This window comes from Macaca fascicularis, chromosome 5 (assembly GCF_037993035.2).
Source record: "Macaca fascicularis isolate 582-1 chromosome 5, T2T-MFA8v1.1".
In the NCBI taxonomy this organism is placed as follows: domain Eukaryota; kingdom Metazoa; phylum Chordata; class Mammalia; order Primates; family Cercopithecidae; genus Macaca; species Macaca fascicularis.
The window spans coordinates 179,009,916-179,035,523 of NC_088379.1; the positions used below are offsets into that span (position 1 = coordinate 179,009,916).

The 25,608-nt window shown below is 35.5% G+C and overlaps 2 protein-coding genes across 22 annotated transcripts in view; one reads left to right on the top strand and one right to left on the bottom strand.

Annotated features, from left to right (window-relative positions):
- Positions 1 to 16,414, bottom strand: part of FBXO8 (F-box protein 8) — a 55,239-nt gene extending 38,825 nt beyond the window's left edge. For 3 of the 8 annotated variants that reach the window (XM_074040776.1, XM_005556324.4, XM_074040774.1), the window contains exon 1: positions 16,157 to 16,414. The gene's annotated coding sequence lies outside the window, so the exon portion shown is untranslated. Of the gene's footprint in view, positions 1 to 907; positions 1,022 to 2,096; positions 2,150 to 6,772; positions 6,817 to 13,092; positions 13,150 to 16,156 lie in introns of all 8 variants that reach the window. The other 5 variants (XM_005556320.4, XM_074040775.1, XM_045393069.2 and 2 more) reach the window with 4 other exon arrangements.
- Positions 16,415 to 16,654: 240 nt separating this feature from the next.
- CEP44 (centrosomal protein 44) overlaps positions 16,655 to 25,608 on the top strand; it is a 42,914-nt gene continuing 33,960 nt past the window's right edge. For 5 of the 14 annotated variants that reach the window (XM_065545688.2, XM_005556317.5, XM_005556319.5 and 2 more), the window contains exon 1: positions 16,662 to 16,891. The gene's annotated coding sequence lies outside the window, so the exon portion shown is untranslated. Of the gene's footprint in view, positions 16,991 to 25,608 lie in introns of all 14 variants that reach the window. The other 9 variants (XM_065545690.2, XM_065545694.2, XM_074040773.1 and 6 more) reach the window with 3 other exon arrangements.

Sequence of the window (25,608 nt, forward strand, 5' to 3'; positions counted from 1 at the left end):
TACTGAACCATTGTTTCTAGGGAATTATAGGGTTAGGTTACTGTAAGCCTCTGTTCACAATATCTTCATTAACTGATCAATACATAGCCTTATTTTATGTGTGTTTCTGCTGAAAGACATTTAATATATATTGCTAATTCATTAATTGTGAACTCATGGCCAATAGCACTATAACTCAGGCTTGAATGAGGCTTATCTAACATGTATTTTCTCCATAAGGCACAACACTTAGGAAAACTAGACAACACTTCTGCACTAGGCTTGGGGGCCGTTTTTTTTTGTTTGTTTGTTTTTTGTTTTTTGTTTTTGGAGATGGAGTCTCACTCTGTGGCCCAGGCTGGAGTGCAGTGGCGTACTGCAAGCTCCGCCTCCCAGGTTCACGCCATTCTCCTGCCTCAGCCTCCAGAGTAGCTGGGACTACAGGCGCCAGCTACCATGCCCGGCTAATTTTTTTTTTTTGTATTTTTAGTAGAGACGATGTTTCACCATGTTAGCCAGGATAGTCTCGATCTCCTGACCTCATGATACGCCCGCCCTGGCCTCCCAAAGTGCTGGGATTACAGGTGTGAGCCACCTCGCCCGGCCAGGGGCCATTTTAAACACTAAAACCACTAAGAAAAAGCATGTGGGAAATGTGGCATTAAATAAGCCACAAAAAGGACACTTAAGTTTATAATGAGAGCTAAGATAAGGCGGCAGAGCCTTGCCTTCAACTTCAGCTGCGAAAGTGCACCTTGAACAACACATTTTTTTCAGCTCTTGTGCATGTTTGCTAAAGGCTGCAGAAGCAACAGGAGTACTCCTTTGAGAGATACGAATAAATTTTAGTGAATAGGTAAATTCACCAATACAAAATTATAAATAATGAAGATCAACTGTAATTAATACAATTCAAGGTGTCCCATACCTTTTCTTCCAAATTTGAATTTATTTTGTTCAAAGCTTCTTTATCATGTTGAGAGGATCTATAAAAATCTTTCTAAGGAGCTTCAAAATAAAACCAAACATATTTTTTCTTGGTCTACAAACAAAGAAACATGACTTCATTATTTATCATCTGACAGAAGTAACCAAAAATTTCATAATTACTTAATCACAGAAGAGAAATCATGCAACAAAAAAAATTCTCCATAAGATTTCACAGTTGAAACTCTTCCTTTCCGAGGAGACAAAAACAAACAAAAAAAAAAATGGGGGAAAAACCCCAACGCAATCCCAACTCTACATTTTCTCATTATTTTTCAGAATGCTAATAAAACGCGGCCAGGAGTGGTGGCTCACGTCTGTAATCTCAGCACTTCGGGAGGCCGAGGCGGGCAGATCACTTGAGGTCAGGAGTTCCAGACTGGCCTGTCCAACATGGCAAACCCCATCTCCACTAAAAATACACAAATAAGCCTGGCATTGTGGCGCATGCCTGTAATCCCAGCTACTGGGAAGACTGAGGCAGGAGAATCACTTGAACCCGGGAGGCAGAGGTTGCAGTGAGCTGAGAATGTGGCACTCCAGCCTGGGCAACAGAGTGAGACTCTTGTCTCAGAAAAAAAAAGAATAGTAATAAAATGAATACTTACTACTGAAAATTTAGATACTATTTAGTAAACGTAAATTGATAATTTCCAGCGAATGATTAGCACAAAATAAAATAAATCAGAACTCCTTTATAAATTGGATGAAGCATCAAATGAAGCAACGGCCAAATAGGCAAACGAACATGATCCCAGAATTTCTACTCCCTGAAATTATGCAAATATGACTATCAATTAATTATAATCATTTTAATACAGCAGTCAATTAACGCTCCTTGTGTCTCAGAGCTATTATATACTGTTTCGGTTTAAGGATAAAATATTCATGTCCAATTCTGTACTGCCTGCAAATACACTCAGGGAACATGGTAGTGAACAGGAAACTTAGAAGCCTGACACAAATGGGTACTGAATGACTACTGAATGTAGACTGGCAACCAAACTGTGCGACCTTGAACACTCAGTGGTACTGTGTATAAACGTGTCACATGAGCGAAGACAGAGCTATTTTATTAAATTAATCTCGTGTATAAGAATTTCATACTTTGGTTTATTATCATAGCTTACATTTCAAACTTAATCTTCTGTTCCTAAAGTCCTATGCTGCTATGGCACAGTAGCTGGGAAGACATAAATGGAAAGTAACATGATTTTAGGAAGAGTCCAGCATTATTAAAAAATAATGCCTTTGAGAGGTATTTATCTAGAAGACTGCATAAAGTTTCCTACTTTTATAGAGCAAGCAGCCACTGTCACCCCTATATGATCTGTTGTACTCCCACCTGATAACATTTCAGTAAAGTTATATCTAGGATTACTAAACATATATGGTGTTTTTCTTTCTACGAAAGCTCTTTTGGTATTACATAGCTTACATTTAATATGCTAAACTTCAAAATCATTTTTATTCATGCTCATGTCTTAGGAATAGTGGTTTTTTTTTTTTTTTTTTTTTTTTTTGAGATGAAGTCTCGCTCTCGTCCCCCAGGCTGGAGTGCAATGGTGCAATCTCGGCTCACTGCAACCTCTGCCTCCTGGGTTCAAGCAATTATCCTGTCTCAGCCTCCTGAGTAGCTGGGATTACAGGTGCCTGCCACCACGCCCGGCTAATTTTTGTATTTTTAGTAGAGATGGGGTTTCACCATGTTGGCCAGGCTGGTCTACGAACTCCTGACCTCAGGTGATCCGCCCGCCTTGGCCTCCGAGGAATAGGTTTTAAACTAATATTGGGATAAGTACAAATGGTAGGGTATCACCTCATTAACATGCTTTGCAATTTGTAAGGTACCATTTGGACAGGAGACAGAAGAAACAATTTTTGGACTCACTTTTGAAATACTCTTTTAAGGAACTTTTTCGGAAAAAACCTCAACCTTGGTTGGATTCTTGTAAGATGGAGCACATATATTTATCACCTCTCTCTCCCATAAAATGACAGAGGAAAAAAAAATGGTAGAAACTACAACTAACAGAAAACAAAAACAGGACAGTCATGAACATGAGATTTCAACATATTTCTGCAACACGAAAAGTAGAAGGAGGAGTGGCTACTAATGAAGCCATGTAGACAAAGATGGAGGACAGTCTGGAATCATATGGAGAGGGAAGCAGAAGCTTATGTACCTTGCAGAAACCTTGAGAGGCTTGGCACTCCAAAACATAGGATACAGAAGAGAGAAATTCAGAGTGAAATGAGCAAAAGAATCAGGATATTAACATCTCTGGGTCATTGTTTCCTTCCCTACACAATACCAATAAAAATATACCCCTTGTATGATTTTTATGAGAATTAAATAAAATAATGTGCATATATATAGGTAAAAATGGACCACAACCTCTCCCCTCAACACACATATATCACACAGCTAGAAAGATTGGGTTTGTATCCCAACCCCTTTCCCTCACCCAGGCAAAAAGAAGAAGCATTTTTGCTACAGAAATTGAATGACATTAGAGAAAAACTCCCTGCTGCCACCCTCCTTACATTTACAATTGGCCCAGCATAATGGCTGTCAAACCAATCACCTCAAAGCAAGGAACATGGCGCAGAAATCTCTAAGTCACTTTTTATTGCCTCAAAGATCCAATGTTTAAGCATTAAAATATGGCTGAAGCACTTGCATAGCAATTACTTGATTTATTTTTCCTGATTTCATCTGGTAACTCGTCAATAAAAGTTAATTTTAACCTTAATTTAAGTAGATATAATTATAAAATATTATACTCTCTATATTACATGTTTGCGGGATTTACCTATAGGAGGGACTCATCAAAGTTCTGCTATCCATGAATATGGTGAAAAGGTGCATCTTCTTCTCAACTTGTACCTTTCCAGTTTACTTGGGACTCCCTTAGGGGCTACCAAGAAACTCCTAAGGCAGTGTTTCTTAAACTTGGATTACGAGTGTTCAGTGAACTAATAGCAAATCAAAAAAAAGAAAAAAAAGAAAAACAAAAGCAATGGGATAATGTCAAAAGGACATTAGGAGCTAATTTGAAGGCGGCTCCTATTGGCCAAACCTGGAACATCAAAATAAAAATGACAGTAATGAATTAATTGTCCCTTAACATTTGCAGTAGACTGGTTCCAGGATCACCCCCTCATGTCACCTCCCCCAGATACCAAAATCCACGGATGCTCAAGTCCCTTGTATAAAATGGCATAGTATACTTTAAATCATCTCCTGTACACTTTAAATCATCTCTAGGTGACTTATAACATCCAGTAAGATGTAAATGCTACGTAAATAGTTGTTATACTATATTCTACAATTTGTATTATTATTTATTGTTGTATTGTTACTCTCTATTTTTTCCAAATATTTTCAATTGTGGTCGAATGACACTGTGGATGCAGATCCACAAATACTGAGGAAAAACTGTATAATCCATTACATAAAAAAAGAATCTGTGAGTCTACACTGATGATGATCAATAGAAACATAAAGGAGAAGGAAAGCTCTTTTTTAGAGTAGAATTCTAATTAAAGAAGATAGAATAATGTAGTTAGAAAAATTATCATTGTACCATCAGAGAAAAAATAATTTAGTCAAGAATTGTCAATGGATGCTGCTGAATCTGGAGTTTGACAAAGAATGGAATACTTACAGAATCCCAAAGTATCTTCCCACATATCAGTCATTAATTACAAGAAAAAATTAAGAAATAAGACAAAACCTTAACCAAATGATGAAAATTAACATTTACAAATAAGAGGCAAATGCACATCATGTGCCTCTAGATGTGATGCCCTGAGGACACAACATCATTATATAGCATTCCAGCCAAAAATCCATAATCTGAATTTAATAGGGAATATACTCAAAAGGCAGTCTGTAAAATAACAGAATCTTTTCCTTCAAAAATGCCAATGCCGGGCTGGGAACGGTGGTTCATGCCTCTGATCTCAGTGCTTTGGGAGAGCAAGGCCGAGAGAATTGCTTGAGGCCAGCCCAGGCAACATAGCAAGACCATCTCTATAAAAAATTAAAAGATTAGATGAGTGTGGTGGCACATGCCTGTAGTCCTACCTACTTAGGCGGCTGAGGCAAGAGGATCATTTGAGGCCAGGAATTGGAGGTTCCAGTGAACTAAGATTACACTACTGCACTCCAGCCTGAGTGATGGAGTAAAACTCTGTTCCTAAAAAATAAATCAATAATGCCAATGTCATAAAAGTTAAAAAAAAAAAAAGAAAAAAGAAAAAAGGTGGAAGAACAGTTTTGGATTAAAGGAGGCTACAAAAAATACCACCGAAATGCAGTATGTCAACAGGATTGGAAAAAAATTGCTATGTAGCACATTATTGAGATAAATAAGAAATCAGATATATGGGCTGAAGATTGGATAAAAATATGGTATCATAGTATCAATGTTAAATTTTCTAAACTTGATAACTGTGAAATGGCTATTCAGAAGTATATTCTCGTTCTTTGTAACACACACTGAAGTGTGACGGTGTGACATATGCAACCTACTCCAAAATGGTTCAGCAAAACAGTAACGTCTATGTCTATACAGATGGAACAATAAGGTAATGTGGCAAAATGTTAAACATTTGTAAACCTGGCTAAAAAGTATTCAAGGGTTATTTTTATTCCTCTAACAACCTTTTTTGTAACTACAAATCTCCTAGTTGTGGAATCCAGGTATGTAAATTTGAAAAAGATGTGTGTTTGAGTTTATGTACTCAGTTTAAGAATTATTACCTTAGGGCTCAGTGTAATACAGGCTGAATACCATTACTAAAGAGATAAATACTCAGCATCACAGTTTAAGAGTAGTAGGAAACCTACTATCAAAGAAAACATCAAAATATTTAGTAGGAATTATTTTTGCCATTTTTGATAAGAATTTTCTATTTTAAAGGGCAGAGACATTCTTTTTTAATTTTTATTCTAACAAAGTAGAATAAAAAATCCCTTTAATTATTTCTTGTGTGTGGAGATTTAAGCCTTAGAATGAATTCTTGGCTCTGTCCCCTCCTTTTGTACATAATATTATGCATATACATTTATTTATATAATGTTTAATAATATAAACATTAAACAATACTATTTTGTGCTATAACCCATTAATATGTACTCTGTGCAAAGCACTCTTAAGTCTGTTATATATTATCTCATTTTAGTCCTCACAACAACCAATAGGTAGGTGTTATCATCCTAATTTTACAGCTAAGGAAACAGTGCTCCAGAGAGGTTAAGTAAATTTGCCTGAGAAGTCAAAGCCGGAAAAATGGAAGATTTAGGATTCAAACTCAGGTCTATCTAAGTCTAAAGCTTTTATTCTTAACCCACAAAGCATATTCCCAGAACTGCTGGAGCCCATGGATGACAAAGGCAATTTACCATCTGTTTCTTCATCACTGGTTCTCATCTCTTTTTACCCCTGTCACTGTTTATTACCTCCATCGCTGCTCCCAGCTGCAGCTGCTCTTTCAGGCTGCTGCTGTTCTTGTGGAAAGCACACAGGCTTTGATGTGAAAAAAGATCAGGATCAAATCACAACACGGAATCTGATTAGCCTATAATCTCTGATCCTCATTTTTCTCATTAGTAAAATAATGGATACTAATTCTTATTTCATGGGAGGTGAGGATAACATTTACGCAACTTAACCCATAGTTGGTAGTTCACAATAAAAGGTAGTTTTGTACTCATCCCTCTCACCCTCTTTAAATGATAACTATTATTTTGGTTCCTTCATTTCAAAGTACGTCTGATAATTGTGGATTTAATTACCTGAGTAGTCATAATCCTGGTCCTGAATTTCATTAATTTAGTATCTGTGAAATTTGGAGAGACGCCATTTACATAGCAAGGCCACAGTTCCAGCATGCACTAGTTTCAGTTAACATGGTACCACGCAAAATGATGACTGTAAGTACTAAAATAAGGAACTGACTCCACACAATAGGTTACATGAATAAACCCAGTATCAAACACAGTGGCTTGGCATATAAAGTGCTCAGAAAATATTTGTTGAATAAACAATTGGTAAACACTGATTTTTTAAAAAAGTGAACTAGATGAACCTTGACCTAAACCTTACACCTTTTACAAAAGTTAACTCAAAATGGACCATAGACTTAAACATAAAACATAAAACTATAAAAATTTTAGAATACATAGAAGGGGTCAGGCATGGTGGCTCACGCCTGTAATCCCACCACTTTGGGAGGCCAAGGTGGGTGGATCACGAGGTCAGGAGATCGAGATCATCCTGGCTAACATGGTGAAACCCCATCTCTACGAAAAATACAAAAAATTAGGGTGTGGTGGCGCGTGCCTGTAGTCCCAGCTACTCGGGAGGCTGAGGCAGGAGAATGGCGTGAATCTGGGAGGCGGAGCTTGCAGTGAGCCAAGATTGCACCACTGCACTCCAGCCTGGGTGACAGAGCGAGACTGTCTCAAAAAAAAAAAAAAAAAAAAAAAAAAAAAGAAAGAAAAATACATGGAGGAAATCTTTGGGGTCTAAGGCTAGGCAAAGAATTATCAGACTTATATCAAAAGCATGATTATGAAAGTAAAAATTATCAAATGGAACTCATCAAAATAAAAAATTTTTGCTCTTTGAAAGTCTATATTTGGAAGATGAAAGCCTATAGACAGAGAGAAAATATTTGTAAACCACATATCTGATGGACTGGTATCTAGAATATATAAACAAGTCTCAAAACAACAGTAAACAAAAACCAAACAATCCAATACAAAAATGGGCAAAAGATATGAACACACATTTCAATGAAGAGGATAAACAAATGGCAAACAAGCACATGATAAGATGGTCAACATCAGAGAGGTGGGTGTGGTTATAAAAGCACAGTGTGAGAGATCCCTGTGGTGTTACAACTATGTACTATCTTGACTATGATGCTGGATATGTGAACTTGCACAGAACTTCATACACATACACATATGTATACTGAGTAAAAATAAAACTAGGGGAATATGAATAAGAAGGATTGTATCAATGGCAAAACCTGGTTTTGATAGTGTATTATTATAGTCCAAAACTATTACCAATCAGAGAAATTAGGTAAAGTGTACAAGGGATCACTCTATATTTCTTGAGACTTCATGTGCATCTACAATTATCTTTAAAAAATCATAGAAGGATGGAAAAAAAACCAAAAAAAGTTTAAAAAAGGACAGGAAACTGTACATTTAAAATAAATGAATTTTATGGTATGTATATGATGCCTTAATAAAGATGTTTTTTAAAAAGCAATTAGAAACTCTAATGAATGCTTTAAAGAGGGTGACCAAGGACATGGGAAGTCTAGCATCATTTCACAAATAATAACTATTTTATATTTTAAGAATCCAACTAATTGTGAAAAATTTACAACCTGTGAATCATCTCTCACTTCAGGTAAATTCAAATACATATAGATCAAAAGAAGATGGAATTAAGGGATACAAATCCTTAATGATACAAATCCTAAATGATGTTTTGACCACTTACATAGGATATATCAACAACAGAGCAAGGTACAATGCAAAAAGGATCGATACTTGTGTAACTCTTAGTCTGATAAAAAAAGACAATGTAAATATAAAATATATTAGTTAGAAAATTGGTATAATTGCTTATTTGAAAACAAAGTAATAAGCTATATGAATTAATTTGGATTGCTACAAATATTATATTTCTAGTATCTGTAGAAAAATGCTTCTACTTATTAAAATACATTAAAATCAGTAAAATCATTTTATTTAGAATCTCCTAAATTCGTGTATGCCCTTGTTTCCATTAAAATAACAACATCAATATTAACAGTAATACTTACGCATTGACCAAATACTTATTTGACAGCCATTTTTTTTTTTTTTTGAATTGGAGTCTTGTTCTGTTGCCCAGGCTGGAATGCAGTGGCACAATCTCAGGTCACTGCAACCTCCGCCTCCGGGGTTCAAGCGATTCTCCTGCCTCAGTCTCTCGAGTAGCTGGGACTACAGGCACGCACCACCATGCCTAGCTAATTTTTGTATTTTTAGTAGAGACGGAGTTTCACTATGTTGGCCAGGCTGGTCTTGAACTCCTGACCATGTGATCCATCCAGCTCGGCCTCCCAAAGTGCTGGGATTACAGGCATGAGCCACCGTGCCTGGCTGACGAAGCCAATTTTTTAAAAATCTAAATGTATTTAGATCTTTCGGATTTTTGTTTTGTTTTGTTTTTTTGAGACGGAGTCTCCCTCTGTCAACAGGCTGGAGTGTAGTGGCGTGTAAATCTTTTGGTTTTTTAAAAATTAATTTGTCTACTTTCAGTTTTATTATGCTAATTTCAGCATAAATAAATAAAACTGAAATCTCTAAAGTGGGCTATATACTATAATGTCTGCTTTACAGTAATGTAGAAGTTTTTTGACACCACTACTGGGGAGGATGAATTTAAAGGTGGAGCTCCAATTACGCTGTAACTTGCTGTATGACCTTAGGTATTTCAAACAAGATTCCGACCTTTTGTTTCCTGTGAAATGGGAGAAATCATTCCTATCTATTTTACAGGGTGACTGTGAGCCTTAACTAAGAAAATGTATATAAAAGCATCTTTTAATTGGTAAAGCAGTACGTAGTTTCTGAAACAGCTATATTGTTCTGACATAATTTTGGATTTTTGTTTTTAAGAAGTAGTTTTAGTCTAAACGAGTCTTACAACAGCAAAAAAGAGCTTCCACTTAAAAGCAGTACAAACTATGGATTAACTACAAATAATTATACAGATTACACATTTATTAAAATTTATAAGAATAATAGTTTTCTATACTTTTTAACTTCTAGAAGATCGCGACCTTTCTAAAAGACATGGTATTTCTGACTATCATGTTTTGTTTCCTTTTTAAAATAGTAGCCTATTTCTAAAAAGACTAAAATACAAATTTTATTAATAGCTGTTGTACCTAATATAAAGTCTATCTGTAAAATATTAAGTAGCTTTAATCAAACTATCTCTATATAACAAGTTAAACACCAAATAAGGTAGTATTTATTAAGAAAAAGGTAACTACTGCTTTTAATAATTTCATGGCACTAAGCACTCAAATGGCACATGCTGTGTAGACGATAAATAATGAAGAATGGTTTATATACTATTTGAGCATATAAAATCTACACAGGAAAAGATGGCAAGAATAGAAAGGAGTCCGGAGGTCTCAAAAAAGCATTCTGCTTTAAGATCTTTTGTTTGAAGCAAACCAATTCCATAAAGCTTTTACTGAGGAAACGGTGTTAAATCATTGGTATGTAACGACTGACATATGAAAGCCTCATTTAAATACACATTATAAATGGTCATTTTTCTTCAGTATTTCTTAGTTATCTAAATACTGGAATTTATAAATAAATGTCCTGTCTCAGATGAAGGTTTAAAGTGTGTACTAAAATAGTTATCTCTAAAACACAAATTCTAAAGATAAGGAAATCCACCTATATGTTTTTAAAAATGTTCAATGCTTTTCAAGTAAAAAGTAGCAACTCTATTTTTGGTTACTTTAGGTTTTAAAAACCTTTAACCGATATCATGTAATATTATTCAATGGCATAGGAACATGGGAGAGTCTATGAGAAAATATGTTCTGAGACATTTTGAATCAAATCAGGAGACTAGCATTTATTTCTTCACTTCCAAAAGAATAGACCACCAAAGAAGTTTAGAACAGAGTGGGTAGAGAAATTTTTTAAAAAAGAAAAAAAACCTGATAACCAATCACATCCCTAAAATTTAAAGGCAACAAATGTAGAGAAATGAAGGAAGGGTAAGTCCACAAGGAGGTCTTTCTAAGGAGAAAAGGGAAATAGCTAAGTACTAAGAGGTCACAAGGTACATTAAACACATAAAAAGCCCCCACTCATTAAATTTAAAGATCTGGTCCTGCAAGAGCAGTTTTTGTTACTAAAAGGCATACCATTTGCAGGGTTTTTTTAATTCAAAAAGATTTACAATATTACTTTGTTTCCTGAAGGTTTTTTTCCTGTTCTTTAATTTTATTCTATAATAAGTGTTACGAAAATGGCAACTAAACAAATGTAAATATTAAGATGTGTTATTTAAATGCAACCAAAAATCTAAGAATTTTAGGCTTATTCAATTTCTTTGGTTTGTTTTTCAAGAAGTGTTCCATTGTCCAATTATTTGAAATTTTAAATAAAATAAATGTATCATACTTCTCACTAGCATTATTTTTAATTATATGGTTCTTACTTAATTGCATTACTATTTACTCCACGTGCCTATAATCAGCTGTAGTCATGGTAGCATAGCATATCCTAACCCACCTTCTCAGTATACACACACTCGCCTGCCCACTAACCACAAAGGCCATTGCTATGAGTGCTATGGAATTAAAAAACAAAATAAAAGTCATAATTCTCACTGAGTTGCTTTTATACAAATAAAACAAGGTATTAAATTAAATGAATATTGAAGGCAGCCAGAAATAGGGGGAAGGTGATAAATGAGATGAGAAAACATTTAATAGTGAAAAGAGACATATGGAAAGAAAACATGAATTTGACTCAGTCTCCTTCCTTAGCTAGTAGTGAGCATCAGGCAAGTCACTAAAATTTTGAAGTCTCAGTTTCCTCTCCTGTAAAATAAGGGTTTTGAAACTGGTGTTCCCTAAGATCTTTTTTAGCTATAAAATTCCATGGTTCTGAGAGTAATTAGACAAGAAAAAAAGTAAAAGACATCCAAATTGGAAAGAAAGCAGTAAAATCTTTTATAGTTACCCTAAGGATTCTACCAAAAACTTAGAACTAATAAATATGTTCAGCAAAGTAGAAAGATACAAAGTCAAAATGCAGAAATAAGTTGTACTTCTTTACACTTACAATGAACAATCTGAAAAGCAAATTAAGAAAATAATACCAATTACAATAGCAACAAAAAGAATAAAATACTTAGGAATTAACCAAGTAGGTAAAAGTCTTCTGGAATGAAAGCTACAAAACACTAGTGAAAGAAGTGAAAGAAGACAAATAAACGGAAGCACATCCTGTGATTACAGATTGGAAGATTTATTATTATTAAGATGGTAATACCACCCAAAGTTATCTATAGATTCAATGTAGTTCCTGCCAAAATTCTAATGATGTTTTTTGCATTAATAGAAAAATAAATTTAAAATCCACATGGAATCTCAAGGGACTTCTAATAGTCAAACCAAACTTGAAAAAGAAAAACAAAGCTGGAAGACACACTTTCCGATTTCAAAACTTATTACAAAGCTACAGTAACCAAAACAGTATGGTATTGGCATAAAAACAGACATACAGACCAATGAAATAGAACACAGAATCCAGAAATAAACCATCACATATACGGTCAAAAGATTTTTGACTAGGGTGTCAAGATGATTTAATGGGGGAAAGGACAATCTTTTCAACAAATGGTGCTGAGAAACATATCCACATTTGAAAGAATGAGGTTGGAACCTTACCCAACACTATCTATGAAAATAAACTCAAAATGGATCAAAGACTTAAATGTAAGACATAAAGATATAACACTCTTGGAAATAAAAACAGGGCAAAAGGCTTACAGCACTGAATTTGGCAATGATTTTGAAATGCACAAGTTGGAAATAGACCAACTGAACATCATGAAAACTAAAAATTGTGCATCAAAAGACAGTATTAATAGAGTAAAAAGGCAACTCACCGAATGAGAGAAAATATTTTAAAATCATGTATCTGATAAAATCTAATATCTATAATTTACAGATAACTCATAACTCAACAATAACAAAAACATGATTCAAAAATGGATAAAGGACTTGAAAAGACATTTTTCCAAAGAAAATATACAAACGTCCAATAAGCACAGGAAAATACACTCAAAATCACTAATCATTAGCGAAATACAAATCAAAAGTACAATAAGATACTACCTTATATCCATTAAGATAGTTACTATAAAAAAAAAAATAAGTGTTGGCAAGGATGTGGAGAAATGGGAACCCTTATGTATTGTTAATGTGAATGTAATACGTATGCTACAGCCTCTGCGGAAACAATATGGAGCTTTCTAAAAAAAAAAAAATTAAAAACAGAATTACCATGTGATCTAGCAATTCCACTTTCAGGTATATATCCAAAAGAATCGAAAGCAGGGTCTGGAAAAGATATTTGTACACCCATATTCATAGCAGCATTATTCACAACAGCTAAAACATGGAAGCAACCCAGATGTCCATTAATAGATGAATGGATAAGCAAAATGTGGCCGACACATATAAGGGAATGTTATGTAACCTTAAAAAGAAAAGAAATTCTGGCATACCCTACAACAGAGATGAACCTTGAGGACATTATGCCAAGTTAAATAAGCCAGTCAAAAAAAGTCAAATACTGGATATTCCCATATATATAAGGTTTTGGTTCTTTACCACTTTCCAGTAATATGAATACAAACATTTCCGTTTTCCAAAACCAGAAATCAAAGGTAGAATGATGATTGCTAGGGCCTGGGAATGGGGGAGGGGAATTATTGTTTAATAGGTATAGAGTTTCAGTTTTACAAAAAGAGTATGGTGGCACAACATTATCAACGTAATTAATACCATTGAACTATATACTTCCGCTGGTTAAGATGGTAAATTTTACGTTATGTATATATTACTATAATTTAAAAATTGGAAAAAACAATTATGTGATCCTGTGAAAATAAAATGATGGTGGCACAACATTATCAACGTAATTAACACCATTAAACTGCACACTTAGACTGGTTAAGATGGTAAATTTCATGTTACGTATATTTTACTACCATTTAAAAATTGGAAAAAACAATTCTGTGACCCTGTAAAATAAAGTGAGGGGGAAAAACTCTGAAAATAAATAAATAAAAGAAGAGATGATTGTGTGTATGTGTGTGTATTTAACATCTGTCCTTTCCATCTCTTTTTTCCCTATATTCATGACTTCCACAAATTGCTACTCCACATAAGGTCTCTCCATGCATGGCTTACTTGCTAAAATCTGGTTCCTTAATTCAAATAGCTTATGAATCTTATGCAATCTATTCTTGAAAAATACACTAACTGCTGACTACAGAGTTAAACTCCCTAAAGCTATTGCCTAAACTCCAAACCACAAATATTTTTATCTCTATATTGCTGTAAAGTACTTGCCCCAGACTCAGCAGTGGCTCACACCTGATTCCAGAACCTTGGGAGGCTGTGAAAGGAGGATCGCTTGAGATCAGGACTTCAAGACCAGCCTGGGCAGCACAGTCAGACAAAAATTTTAAAAAATTAACCACACGTGATGGCGTGTGCCTGTGGTCCCAGGTACTCTGAAGGCTGATGTGGGAGGGAGAATTGCTTGAACCTGGAAGGTCAAGGCTGCAGTGAGTCTTGTTCACACCACTGCACTCCATCCTAGGCAACAGAATAAAAATCTGTCTCAAAAAAAGTACTTGCCCCAAATACGATATAAATTTATTCAAGTCAGCCAAAAATGTTTCAGTTTATTAGAGAGCTATGTCAAGAAATTTGTCAGAAAAACAAAACAATGAGAGCAAAACGAAAAAGAAATAGTGAACATAAATGTCCAGAAATAGATGTATTTCATTTAAATTGCTTAAAAAATTATTTAAGTAAAATAATTCAAGAAAAAGAAACACAATTTAAATGCATAATTCTTAGACTTTAGTATTAATGATTTTGATGCATTATCATGGGTCAGTCAATGGAATAGTGTCAGTTTCCAAATTTGAATCAAAATGAGGAAAAAATTAGTGGCACAAGAGCAGTTGGTTAAACAATAAACCACAAAGTTACAAATTTGAATGACTAATTTCAACACTCTGTGATTAAAGATTTGGTAATTCAATGTTTTTATATTGTAAAATGAGGAAAATATCTTTTAACCCAGCAACAGTAAACACACATTCCCCATTAAAGTGGTCATATGTAATAAATTATAATCATTTTGTATTATCTAGAAGTTATAATATTTTGTGGATGGAAGTATTTCAATTGATCCAAGGGCCCCAAGTAATATTAGTTAATTTGCTCTAACTTATTATTAAATGAAGTTACAAATGCACCCTGATTCCTGACGTACAGAAACGGATAATATTTGTTGTTTTAAGCTGGGGTAAATTTGAGGGTAATTTGTTATCCAGCAAGACAACTAATGAAGTACCTCATCAGACATATTGTCAGGTTAACTGGCTAAAGATGAATTTCTGACAAAATATGAAAAAAAATAATAAAACTTATCTATTCTTTTTTCTGAAACCTACTCTATTTCGTATATCATTTTCGTGAAGGGTAGAGTTGAAGAGTGTGTAGAGCTCCTACCTCAGAAATATATTACTTCAAACATTAAAAGAAGGAAAAGGAAAGCTGAAATAGAAAACATAAATTGTCTTCACTTTGCAGTAATAAAAATCATGATATAGTCATTTGGGGATATACACCTAGGACCCTTGAAAATGAATATTTTACTTGTAAAACAAGTAGAATCAATTATTCTATTTGTAAATTCATACAGAACCTAAAAATAAAAGTAAAAAAATTAAATGACCGAGGAATGGGATCAATTTATGTAATTTTGCCAAATAAATATTATTCGTTGAGAACCTACTAAGAGATTAGAACACAATTGCTGAGACTCAAACAAAAGCTTGTCAAGTTTTATATAACCAACGTTTGACTACTGCAGCAGCTAGCAATCCATCGTGATCCTAACTATACTTGTATTTGCATTCATTATTACTGGAAAGTAGTAAAGAACCAAAAACTGTGTCTAGGAGCCAAAATAACACTCGACCCGAAAACCAACACTTTGACCTGAAGAAAGTAACCCTTGTCATTTCTCAGGTTTATTTCACAACGACACTGGGTTACTACTTGGAGTCCTAAACCGAACTACACCCCAATGGCCTAGAAACAGAAGGAACACACCCAGTCCCGCCTCTTGACACTGATTCCTCACTTTAATGAGCCACCACCGCTGTCACTCAAGATGCTTTGCACTGTCATTGGTCCCAAACTCTTGCTGGTCGGCCAGTTTCGGCCAACTGGCAAGCACTGGTTGTCTTTATTTTCGAGAAAAGTGAAGGTGAACAGGGAAAGGGCAAGAGATCTGAAATATCTAGGTTGACTCCGGTACCTGAGCGACCTGCGATCTCCACCGCCGCCGCGACGAATCGGCCTCTGGGCGGGGGCTTTTAGCCAAAAAGAAAATGGCTCAGCCGGGAACTGGTGCCCAGGCCATGGAGAAGCCGGTTCAAACTTTACTTGTCCACACCGGTGGAGGTGACCGCAATGAGAATACCAGAAACAGCACTACGACCCTCAGAACTCAGGGCACCTCCAGCTGCAGGAGCCAGAACTGCCGACTGCCCTAGTTTTGACGTTTCCTATTGTTGCCGGAAGTGACGTTAGGCTCCAACTCTTAACGGAGACGCATTTTTATTTCCGTTGTTTACAATTCGCTATAGATTCCTTGTTCCTCACTTCGCAGCACGAGCCCCTCTGACCATCAAGATCAGAAAAACTTCTCAGCTGCAAGTTAGAATTGGACTGGCCATTGAGAAGGCTCTCAGCAGAGTCGCTTTTTCACAGGAGTCTTGACGAACGCGGTGTGGAATCTGCAGCGAGGAATCCTGAAGCGCAGAGAAGCCCGCAGCTTTGAAGGTCTTGCCGCGGTGCGTGGCGGGCAGGAACCCACAATTCCAGATACAAACGGTCTGCGCGAGAAGCGTGTCTGGGCGCAGGCGCCTGGCTGTAGCAACTCGTTGCGGGAGGCTGGACTCTGGTGACTGTCAATGGTTGCATACGCTCCCTCCTCCTGTCCCTGTCGTGCTGGGCCTTTGAAACCGGCTTCTTTGCTGGTGGCTGCTGGGTGAGCCCCGAGGAGACGGCAAGGCTGCGCCCTGTATTGGGCAGAGGTCGCCTCTCTCCGCCGCCCTTATAGAGACCCTGGGCGGGGACGAATGACTGGGTCCGCCTTTTCATTCTTTTAAATCAAGTGGCGGGAGGGGAGCCTTGCTTATATACCCAACTACTGTGAGCTTTTAGTCACAACGAAGTGGGAAGTATCCTGGCAGCTCATCCTATCAGAATTAGGTTGTGACTTAGAGTTGGAAAGTTACAGGGTTACTGATTCCTATTGGATCCTCTGGGGTGAGGATACATCCGGCTCCTGACTATAAGGAGGACAAGACAGCAGTTCGTGTTTTCCTTGTTTGCATTTTCCTAGCTTTTCAAATATTTCTCTACCTTTATTGAAGGCTACAGATTTTTCCCTCACTATAATAAGTTAGTCTTGAAATTGTTGCTCTCTTTTACTCTGGAATTATGGCGCTTTTTCCCCCCCAAATTATCTGCAAACCTTTTAATTTTGTATGTGAACACGGCAGTCCCATTGAACTCTTGTCTCTTACTCCTCCCCACTCCCACCCAGCGTTCTCAGTGCTTTGTCTTTCTGAGACCTCTCTCCTATCTCTTAGAGAATTATTTCCCTAGTATCTTTTGCAGTTTCATAAACTTTTTTTTCTCATCTTTTCTGTTTTTGATACGTGTTTTTAGATAATAATCGAGCGTTATGTGCTATGTCACAAACTCTTAGCCATTGACTATTAACTAAGTCAGTGTAGTTGCTACATTCTAAACAAAAATCACTCTGGTCCAGTGACATTCTATTGGGAGGCACTGTTTTAATGACCTCTAACAGCATTGAGATTGAGAGATGTTGAAAATCTTAAACTGCTAGAGTACACCATTTTCACAACCTCTCCCACAAGTTCAGTTGCGCAGATCTGACTCGTAGAAAGAAAAGAGCTTTATTATTGAATCTATGCTGCAAGCTGAGTGGTATCTCCTTTTTTCCTTCCTTTGATCAGTGCTGTAAGTTGAAAATGTTAAATTTTTAAAAGTATTTTTCATTAATGAAAGTAAGGTGTTAAAATGTACATAAGTAATAGATCGTCTTCTTTTAATGTCTTGTTTTTAGGGCGTTTGAATTTTATAATAGACTTAGTAAAATCCTTTAAGAGAATGTAGAGCAGTAGCTGTAATTTTATTCTGTAATAATCCCAATTTTAAATCCCTTTATTTTTCTGTCTCCTATCACTTACGTCCTTCACAAGCTCTACTTGTATTACTCTTCAAAATATTTATTCTGCTGGTACTGAAGAGAGACATACTTTGTTGTCAGAAATTTCATTACCAGAGGTAAAAATCATGTAAGAGACACTGAAATGTTTTCCAAGATGTCAGAAAAAGGAAAGGTGAGAAAATATCATAAGGTGTTGCATAAAACAAAATTACTTGCACTGGGAAAATGGAATATTCATCTGGAAGGACTAAAGGAAGTCTGGAAAGACATAGAATTTGCGTTAAAGTTACACGATGTCGTAATGAGAAGAAGGTATCCCTAGAAGAATTGTGTTAAAATAGATGGGTCTGGAACCTGAAAGCAGCTCAGACCTACTATATTGGCCAGTGGCAAAATCCAAGAATACATTTTTTGCAGTTAAGGGTAGTCCTCACTTCGTGTTTTTCAGGAAGGTCAAGGCTGATCTTGGGAAATCTCTTTTAGACTTCCATGTGTCCATCCACCCTCAGTCATCCTAAAGGATACTAAAGAGGATTTACCTTCTTGGCCAGTGTTTTGTATAATGTGATTTCAGGATGACTCTCTTTTTCTAGTTATCTCCCATTTGACAGTACCTAAAATTATCTCTGACTAAAAATGTAAATGTTTAGTTGAAGTAATTGATTGGCTGAAAAAAGGTGACTAAAATGTGCATGCACAAGTCTATAAAAGTATATTCAATAAGCTCTTCCCTACCATGTTGATAAAGGAGAACTGACTAGAAACAGAAAGGTTCATAAAGAGAGGGAGCAGTTGCTCTACCCTGGGGAAATAGCTATGGAAATGAGTGGCGAGGGGCTTAAAGTAGGAAGCTTACTAAATTTAGGATTTTGTAAATTGCTAGCCTTTTTACCTGTCCTTATTTAAAGATAGAGAAAAGGTATGTAAAGGGATGATTTGTATCCTGGACAGCTGGGGAATGCGAATTGAAGGAAAACACCCAGCTTCACTTGATTTATGAATTGTTCTGTTTTCATTTTATGTAATTACTTCATTTTAAAGGAGCTTCATTTTCAAAGGGTTCATTACTCAAGGTATTGTTATGTATTACTTTTCTTCTATGAAGTGTCCATGGACAGTTGTGGTAGATGTTTTTATGTAACTTATTGAGTTTCACCTTACTGGCTGACTAGACTTTTATAGTTCAGAAGCCTATCTCCTTCTAGCAAAGCTTCTTAATCCTTTATATACCTACTTATGACTCTTCTTTGGGAAAAATCTCCTTTGAAAATCTAATGAAAGCCCCACTCCATGCAAGAAATTTAGTCATTTAGAAATAAATTCCATGCTATTACTTTTGGGGTAGTTTTTTTAAAAAAATGAATCATTTTGTTTAAAGTCTCAGTTCGTTCAAATCTTTTGGTTCACGTATATGTTTTTCTGTTGTGTACATTCTTCAGAGTCATGTTCCTGTTTCATAGGCCCTATGTATGTCAGCTTTTACTAGGTATCGTCAATAAGTTTTCCAAAATAATTGTACCAATTTACTCTTTCTGTGAAAGGCGTAGATATTTTGAATTTCTTGCCTTTTTTTCCCCTGTTCACCTTTTCTACTTGGCCAGCCAGCAGTTTGGGACCGATGACTGCAAAACATCTTGAGTGACAATGGTGGTTGCTTATTAAAGTGAAGAATCAGCATCAAGAGTGGGAATGAGTGTATTCCTTCTGTTTCTAGGCCATTGGGATATAGGTCGTTTTGGGACCCCAGGTAGTAACCCAGCTCATTCTGAAATAAAGCTGAGAAATGACAAGGGTGAGTGTTGCTTTTCAGGTAGAGTGCTATTTTGGTCCCTAGGCACAGATTTTGGTTCTTTATTATGATAAGTACGAAGAAGGAAAAGAACTGGGTCTATTAGAGAAAATTAATGGGGGGGATTAATTAGTTTGGGATCTAAGACTTATTTGAGGTTGTGACATTTAAGCAGGATGCCGAGGGGTATTAGCCAGATGGAGAATGGGAGAGGGAAGGAGTTGCTCTGTATCTCTTCAAGCTTGAAGAAATGGCATGTGCAAAGGTTTTGAAGAGCCTGAGATATCACCAAACATCCTTGTCTAGGTCCAGGAAATTTATCCCAGATACCATTTCTGTTATTTGTTGCTTTCCATAATATTTTAAGTTAACTAAATCACACACATTCTATTTTTCATCATTACTTGGTAAATGGAATGTTTTGATTTTCCCTTCTGGTTATGATTTACATGTATTAACTTATTAATACACGAAGATCAAAAAGTGATGAAAATTGTTCGAAAGATGCAGTTTATTAAATGATAATTATTTCATGCTGACAATATGTTTTCATCAGGTGTTTTACAGTAATTTAACCTTTTTGTTTCTATAATTTCATGGTAAGGAAGAAGATGAAATGAATTAGGTAGAGCTGGTAACACCAGGTATAGATAAGAATGTAGTATTTAAAGGTAATTTCTGAAATTCTCTTCTTAAATCTGCTAACTGAAGGACAAAATTCTGTGTGAGAAGGGAAAACTTTGGGTGAAAAGTGAAAACTTGAATTTTGTAGTCCAGGCCCTTAAGTAGATAACACACTCAGAAGGGGAAAATTTGGGGTGCTTTATATACAAAGGGACTATTATTAGAGGTGTGTGTGCAGGGATCTGGCGCTGCTTCATTTTTTAACCTGTTTATTGAGATCTGATTGACATACAGAAAGCTATAGACATTTATTGTATACAATTTCTGTTTGGAGATAAGTAGATATGGTGAAACCATCCAACCATTATTAGTACAAGAAATCAATGCCAACACCTTGAAAAGTTTCCTTCTACCCATCTTTTTTTCACCTTTTGTGATAAGAGCACTTAACATTAGATCTAACTTCTTAGCAAAATTTTAAGAATGCAATATTGCTAATCGCAGACACTGGGTTGTACCTCCAGATCTTATTTATTTTGCATAACTGAAGCTTTGTACCCTTTGAACAACAGCTCCCCATTTTGTTCTCCCCATTTTGTTCTCCCCAAATTCCCTTACAAACACCATTCTATTCTCTGCTTGTATTTGACTATTTTAGATTTCACATATATTGAGATAATACAATATTTGTCTTTTTGTGTTTAGCTTATTTCACTTAGCACAATGTCCTTCACGTTCATCCATGTTGTTGCAAATGGAAGGATTTCCTTCTTTTTTAAAGCCAAATTTGTTTATTCTCACATTTTTGTTGGGGTCCCTAAGGTTTTCTACATACAAGATCATGTCATCTGCAAACATGTAAATCATTTTACTTCTTCTCTTTTGATTTGGATGTTTTTAATTTCTTTTTGTTACCTAGTTATTCTGGCTAGGACTTAAAATACTACACTGAATAGGAGAGGCTAAAGTAGCCTCTCCTTGCCTTGTTCCTGATCTTATGGGGAAAGCTTTCAGTTTTTTACCTTTAAGTATGTTAGCTGTGGGCCTCTCATAAATGGACTTTATTTTGTTCTTTCTTTACCTAATTTGCTATAAGGTTCTTCCATACCGAATTTATTGAAAGTTTTTATCATGAGAGAGTATCTAATTTTGTCAAGTGCTTTTTCTGCATCTGTGGAGATGCCCATGTGAGTTTTATCCTTCATTCTATTAATGCAGTATATCACATTGGTTGGTTGTCATGTGTTGAACCATCCTTGTATCACAAAGAAAAATCCTACTTGGTCATGGTCTATGATTCTTTTAGTGTGCTGTTGTGTTTGGTTTGCTAACATTTTGTTGAGGATTTTTGCATCTATCTTCATCAAATATATTAGACTGTAGTTTTCTTGTAGTTTCTTTATCTGGCTTTGGTGTCAGGGTGATGCAAGCCTCAGAAGGTCTTGGAAGTGTTCCCTCTTCTTTTTTTTTAAAGATATATTTAAGAAGGTTTTGTATTAATTTTTCTTTAAATGTTTGCTAGAATGTGTCTGGCTCTTGGCATTTCTTTGTGGGAATTTTTGATTATTCCTTCAATCTCCTTTTTTGTTATTGTCTATTCAGGCATTCTATTTCTTCTTGATTCAGTCTTGGTAAGTTATAGTTTTCTAGGAATTTATCCTTTTTTTTTTTTTTTTTTTTAGATTGTCCAGTTTGATGGCATGTAATTGTTCATAATAGTCCCTTATGATACTTTTTGTATCTGTGGGATTAGTTGTCTCCTCTTTGATTTCTGCTTTTATTTGAGTCTTCTATTTTTAAAGTCTAGCCAAAGATTTGCTGATTTAGTTTGTCTTTTCAAAAGAGGAACTTTTAGTTTTGTCAATTTTTAAAATTGTTTTTCAATTTTCTATTTCATTTATTTCTGATCTAATGTTTATTATTTTCTTCCTTCTGCCAATTTTGAATTTAGTTTGTTCTTTTTCTAGTTCCTTGAGGTGTAAAGTTAGGTTGTTTATTGAAATCTTTCTCTTTTTTTTTTTGACAGAGTCTGGCTCTGTCACCAGGCTGGAGTGCAGTGGCACAATGATCTTGGCTCACTGCAACCTCTGCCTTCTAGGTTCAAGTGATTCTCATGCCTTAGCCTCTCGAGTACATGGAACTACAGGTGTGCACCACCATGCTCAGCTAAGTTTTGTATGTTTAGTAGAGACGGGGTTTCACCATGTTGGCCAGGATGGTCCCTATCTCTTGAACTCATGATCCGCCTGCCTCAGCCCCCCAAAGTGCTAGGATTATAGGCGTGAGCCGCCATGTCCTCCCTCTTTCTTCTTCTTAATCCATTTATTGCTATAAACACTTCTCTTACTCTACTTTTACTGCATCCTATATATTTGGGTATACTGTGTTTTTATTATTGTTTGTCTTGAGATATTTTATAATTTCTGTTTTGACTTCTTCTTTGACCCAGTATTATTTAATAGTATGTTATTTAATTTCCCTGTATTTGTGAATTTTCCCATTTTCTTTCTATTATTGATTTCTAGTTTCATTCCATCGTGATCAAAGTCCTTAGAATGTTTTTAGTCTTCTTAAATTTGTTAGGACTTGTTTTGTGACTAGGCTGTGATCAGTTATAGAAAATGTTTCATATGCTCTTGAGAAGAATGATTATTTTGCTTTCGTTGGGTCTCATATTCTGTATATGCATGTTAGGTCTGTTTGGTCTAAAATGCTGTATAGTTTGCGATTTACTTGTTGGTATTCTGTCCGGATGACCAGTATGTTATAGACAGTGACGTATCAAAGTCTCCTTCTATATTGTATTGATATCTATTTCTTCCTTCAACTCTATCAATGTTTGCTGTTGGTGTTCTGTCTGGATGACCTGTACATTACAGAGAGTGATGTATCCAATTCTCCTTCTATGCTGTATTGATATCTATTTCTTCCTTCAAATTTATCAGTGTTCGCTGTATATTTTAAGGTGCTTTGATGTTGGGTGCATATGTATTTTTAGTTGTTATATCTTTCTTTTGAATTGACCCTTTTATTATTATATAATGCCTTCTTTGTCTCTTTTGACAGTTGTCGACTTAAAGTCTATTTTGTCTAATATAGATATAGATAGCAACCCTGCTTTCTTTCGGTTTTAGTTTGCATGGAGTATCTTTCTCAATCCCTTCACTTTTAGCCTATGTGTGTCCTTAAATGTTAGAGTCTCTTGTAGATAGCGTATAGTTGCGTGTTGTTTTTATTATCCATTTCAGCCATTCCATGTCTTTTGAGAGCCCTTAATTATTAAAAATTTAAAGTAATAATTTTTAATAATTAAGTACTTAGTTGTTTCCATTTTATTCAGTTTTCTATTTGCTTTCTGTTTCTCTTGTCTTCTCTTGTTGGTTGTCTTTGTGATTTGATGATTGTAGTAAAATGCTTTGATTTCTTTTTTCTCTTTTTTGTTGATTTACTACTTTTTATTTTGGTTACCATGGGGTTTGCATCAAATATTATGTAGTTATAGCAGGCTTTTTAAAACTAGTAACAACTTAACTTCATTCACATTCAGAATCTCTACATTCCTCTCCACTCTTCCTCACCAATATATGTAATTGATTTCAGATTTTACTTCTTTCTGTATTGTTTCAATTAACAAATTTCTGTGGTTGTTATAGTTATTCATACTATTTGTGTCTTTTAATTTATATACTAGTGTTCAATGAGATTTATGTGCCACACATTTCAGTACTGCAATGTTCTGTGTTTGTTTTCATGTTTACTTTTAGCAGTGAGATGTATACTTTCATCTGCTTTCATACTGTTGGTTTAGTATCTTTGGTTTACTTGAAGAACTCCTGTTAGCATTTCTTGTTAGAGCATGTCTGAAAGTGACAAACTCCCTGAGTTTTTTAATCTGAGAAAGTTTTTATGTTTTCTTTATTCTTTTTTCTTTTTCTTTCCTTTTCCTTTTTTTTTTTTTTTTTTTTCAGGTCTGGCTCTGTTGCACAGGCTGGAGTGCAGTAACATAATCTTAGCTCATTGCAACCTCAACCTGCTGGGCTCAAGCCAACCTCCTACCACAGCCTCCCAAGTAGCTGGGACTAGAGGCATACACCACCATGACTGGCTAATTTTTGTATTTTTTGTAGAGAAAGGATTTCACCATGTTTCCCAGGGTGGTCTCAAACTCCTGAGCTCAAGCAATCTGCCTGCCTCAGCCTCCTCAAGTGCTGCAATTACAGGTGTGAGCCACCACTCATGGCTATTTCCTTCATTCCTGAAGGACAGTTTTTTCAGGTATTTATTTTTGGTTGTCAGGTTTCTTTTTTTACTTTCAGTATGTTGAATATGTCATTCCACTCTCTCCTGGCCTGTAAGTGTTCTGCTGAGAAATTCACCAATACCTGTATGGGGGCTCCATTATATGAAATAAGTTACTTTTCTGTCGTTGCTATCAAAATTTTTTTTCTGTCTTTGAATTTTGACAAATTCATTATAGTGTGTATTGGTGCAGACCTCTTTGGCTTCAACCTATTTGGGAACTTTTGGGATTCGTGAGTCTGGATGTTCATTTTCATCCCTAGATTTGGGAAGTTTTCAGCCATAATCTAAATGTGCTTTCTGCCCCTTTCTCTCTCTCTCTCTCTTTGCCTTCTGGAACTTTTATAATGTCTTTATTAAGTTACTTAGTGGTGTACCATAAGTCCTGTAGTATTACTTCATTTCACTTTTTATTCTTTTTTTATTTCTTCCTCTAATTGCATAATTTCATATGACTGGTGTTCCAGTTTGCTGATTCTTTCTTTTGGTTGATTGAGTCTGTTGTTGAAGCCTTCTATTGAATTTTTTAGTTCAGTCATTGTATCATTCAGCTCTAGGATTTCTGTTTGGTGCTTTTTTATGCTTCTCCTTTATTGAACAAAATTTTGTTCATGTATTGTTTTCCTGATTTTATTTCATTTTCTATCTGGGTTTGTTTGTTTGTTTGTTTGTTTTTGTAGCTCACTGAGCTTTAAGATGATTATTTTGAATTCTTCGTCAAGCAGTTCATGGATCTTCATCTTGCTATAGTCAGTTTCTGTAACCTTATTGGTTTCCTTTGGCATGTTAT